We start from the raw sequence: 4,665 nt of genomic DNA, 5'->3' as shown, positions 1-4,665 counted from the left end.
CATTAGTCTCAACCACACAAGTGGCATCAGTCTCAACCACACAAGTGGCATCAGTCTCAACCACACAAGTGGCATCAGTCAAAACCACACAAGTGGCATCAGTCTCAACCACACAAGTGGTATCAATCTCAACCACACAAGTGGCATCAGTCTCTTGGCTCAAGGCCAGGTGTTCTCTACAGGAGGCCATCATCAGTCTAGTATATCTTTCCACTTTTCAGTCTCGCTTCATGCCCTCCCATTTGGGTACATAAGTACCAGGACTTACATAAGCCATTACATTTTATTCCTTTCTTTATTTCTTTTATTTCCTTTCTTTTCTTTTCACTTTTCAGTCTTGCTTCATGCCCTCCCAGGACTTACAGAAGCCGCTTCATGCCCTCCCATTTGGGTAAATAAGTACCAGGTCTTATAGAAGCCTTTAACATTTTATTCTTTTACTCTTTCTTAAAATTGCCTTACCATGCTCTGCATATTTCCATGAACATTTTTCAATCCAGTCATCATTCAGTCTCATCTGAACACAATTCATGCAGTTCAATCATTTAAATATGAGAGCATGACAATTCCATATTTTATAAGCATAAGCATCATTCAATCTCATCTGAACACAGTTTATGACATTTCATCATTTACATATGAGAGCATGATAATTTATATTTAACATGCATAAACATCCTTTCAAATTCATGATGACAGTTCAAGAATACTATTAGCATTCCAAGTCAAATAGTTCGGTCAAATCATTAGGCTGTCATCCAATCCAGGTATTTTGTTCAATACACAAACATACATATATCATGCACCTTCCATATATTGCATCAATGAATGAATAAAATAGACTTTATGTTATCATGTGCATGCTACATATCTATTAAAGGAAAATACCCACTTATCATACATAGGTTGTTCAATATTACTTACCTGTTCCGTGCATGTCTTGACCTTGGTTCCATCATAATCCGCTCTCCCTGCATCTCGATCGATCAACGGCAATTACGAAAACGCAGGAGCCAACAGGGAATTTTTCCCTTTTTATATTATTTTCTCTCTCCTACTTTCTCTCTCCTCCCCACGATTTTTCTTCTCTTTCCTCTCTTGTCTCTCCTCTTCTCTCTCCACTCCCTCTCTCTCCTCTTCTCCTCACTCCTTCTCTCTCCTCTTCTCCACGGCCTTTAATGGCTTCCCTCCATATTCTCTGCTCTCCCTCCACTTCTTCTCTACTCTTTCTCTCTCTCCTCTTCTCCCCACTCCTCTGTTCCTCAACTCACCTCACGCACAACTCACCTCTCCCAACTCTACCCTCTCTCTCCTTTAATGACCTCACCCCACTTTCTCTTACCTCTTAACTCCTCCTCCTCCTCTACTACACGCATGCTTAGCTTCCTCTCTCTCTCTTTTCATAAGACTCACTCTTAACTCCTCATCTCTACTTCTTCTTCTCTTGCTTCTCCACTACGCAACAGCAAGCTTATCCATTTCTTAAGTCGGTCTCTTAAGTCGGTTACGACTTAATCATATAAATATATAATATATATATAATATATATAATATATATAAGACATATATATATATATATATATATATATATATATATATATATTACATATAGAATATATTTAATTAAATAACTAATGGGCTTTGATCTAGGCTTGTGGGCCCGCTGTAATATCTTATGCAGGGCCCACTTTCAGGTGCTAATATTCATACCTCTAGGTCCAGAAATTTACGTTGATCATTTCCTCGCTTTCGGTTCAGTCTAATTCCACTGTTGTGGGACTCACAAACGATGTCTGACCTCGATCACAATGACACGTTCGCCCACAATAATAAAATAATACTAGAAAAAGATGCGTGGCATTACATCCTCCCCTCCTTACAATAAATTTCGTCCTCGAAATTTGCATACCTGATCCATCGAATAACTGGGGACATTGAGTATTTATATCGGATTCAAACTCCCATGAGGCTTCTTGACCCACGTGACTGTTCCACCGCACTTTCAACCAGTTTCTCTTCGTAAGAAAGATCTTCTTTCAATTCCAACGGTTTGTATCTGATATGGAGAGTTTATGATCTGACCGGGTTCATACCTGGTCCGACCCTCGACCCCGGTCGAGACGGAGAAAACCGAATCGCTCCCGAGCGAACCGGATCCAAAAGATGGCTTGCTGAAGAAGAAAGATTATTCTGCTGCAAGCGTGCCCTAATCTTACTTATGGATTAGGGTAATCACCACGATGACAAGCAGACTCAAACTGACGGCTGCGGATAATCATCATCAAAGGGATAACTATCGCATAACCTAACGGTTATCTCAGGAGTCCTCTACTAGCCCAAACTAGTAGAAGTCTATCGCTCAACGGATCTTATTGATAAGATCCAACGACTACCCGAAGAAGGCTCGAGTGCATCCAACGAAGGAGATTCGAAGGTACACTCTATATAAACCTCACTACCATACAAGGTGAGGGACGGATCAATCGATCAAAAAGAATACTATCTGAGACTCGAGTTCGGATACATACCGATAGATCCAAACTATCGCCCCCGCTATCTAGATCACCTTTCCCGTTTCTTCATTCATTAGCTCTGTGCTTCTAGCAGAGCCGTTTGTGATTAAGTTCATCAACTGACTTAGCCTTCGGAGGTGGACTCCCGACCCCAGCGGTCGGGCCACATCTGACGCTTTCGTTTTGCAGGACATCACGTGGAGATCCAAGGGCTGAGCAGATTTTGGACGCATCAGTATCATAGCACATGAACAGGATCTGCTACATACCTCTCTAGCATTATACATAAAACACATCATATATTTGGAGGTATGGCAAGTCTATATGTTACTGCTCCAATTCTTTCTAGAATCTCAAATGATCCTATGTATCTTGGACTTAGCTTCCGTTTTTCTTTTTGTCGAATCTCACCACACCTTTCATTAATGTTGTCTTTAGGAAAACTTTATCGCCCACCTCGAATTCAGGGGGCTTTCTACTAACATCTGTCTACCTTGAGCAGTCTTCAACCTCTTTTGTATTACCTTTATTTTCTCACAAGTTTGTTGTACTAGGTTTGGACCCAATACTGGCTTCTCACCAATTTCTTTTCCTTTCATACCGTGCTTTATAGGGCGCCATCTCTATGGTGGATTAGTAGCTGTTGTTATAGGCAAACTCCACTAAATATAAGTGATCACTCCAGCTACCCTTAAAGTCAATTACACAAGCCCTAAGCATGTCTTCCAATATTTGAATTGTCTTTTCAGATTCTCCATCTATCTGAAAATGGAAGGCTGTGCAAAAGTTTAGTTGAGTGCCCAACGCTTTCTATAAGCTTTTCCAAAATCTGGAATCACGATCCAATACAATAGAATTGGGTACTCCATGTAACCTCGCAATCTCCTTCACAAATAGTTTAGTCAGCCTGTCTAGGGAGAAATCAATCTGGATGGGTAGATAATGGGATGACTTTGTCAGTCTATCCACAATTACCCAAATTACATTATAACATTGCGGAGTCCTTGGTAATATGCTCCCACTTCCATTCATGTATAACTAGAGGCTGTAACAAACCTGAAGGTCATTGGTGTTATGCTTTTACCAATTGACAAGTCATGCATTACTGTAAATATTCTGCTATCTCCCTCTTCATTTTGTTCCACCAAAAATTATTTTTCAAATCTTGATACATCTTTGTCCCACCAGGATGCATTGAATATGGGCTGTTATGTACTTCCTTTATCAGTTCTCGTTTCAACTCCTCATCCTGAGGCACACACAACCTGGATTTACATCTAATGATTCCAGCTAAATCAACATTAAAATCTACTGACTCTTTATCCTTCATTCTTCCTTTAACTTTCTGTAGAGAAATATCATTCCTTTTGTTTTTCATTAATCTATTCAAGAATAGAAGGTTTTACAATCAAGCTTGCAACCAATGTTGTAATCTTATTTCCAAGTATGATTCCAATTTCCATCTTTCTTGCATCTTCTATAAGATAAGGCTGACTCGTTAGTAGAGCTGTAGAGTGTCCTTGTGACTTCCTACTTAAAGCATCAGCCATCACATTTACTTTACCAAATTGTCTTTGTTTCAAATTCAACTCTTTCTGAGTGAAGATGTATTTGAGACTCTTGTGGTCAGTGTATATTTCACATTTTTCTCCTTACAAGTAGTGTCTCCATATCTTCAATGCAAAGATGACTGCAGCCAACTCCAGATCTTGAGTTGGGTAGTTTTGTCCATGGGATTTCAACATCTTGATGCATATGCGATGACCTTTCCATGTTGCATAAGCACACAACCCAAGCCACTTCCTGGTACATCACATATAAAAGATCCTCAGTTCATATGGGAACTTAAGACAGGTGTAGTTACTAACCTTCACCTCAGCTCTTGGAAACTTTGCTCACATTCATCTATTCAAGAAAATCTGACTCCTTTTCTAGTGAGTCGAGTCAATGGCATTGCAATTTTAGAGAATCCTTTAATGAATCTCCCATAATAACCAGCTAGTCCCAGAAAACTCCTTATTTCAGTCACATTAGTTGGTCTGGCCCAATCCATGATAGTTTGGACTTTACCAGGATCCATCATAATACCTTCAGGAGAAATATTTAGCATAAAGCTTCTCATTTCTTAGAGTTTGTTGAACTTCTCTCAAAT

This window comes from Hakea prostrata, chromosome 1, assembly GCF_041222555.1.
Source record: "Hakea prostrata isolate BN-2017 chromosome 1, UWA_Hpros_2, whole genome shotgun sequence".
NCBI lineage: Eukaryota > Viridiplantae > Streptophyta > Magnoliopsida > Proteales > Proteaceae > Hakea > Hakea prostrata.
This window is presented reverse-complemented; position numbering follows the sequence as displayed.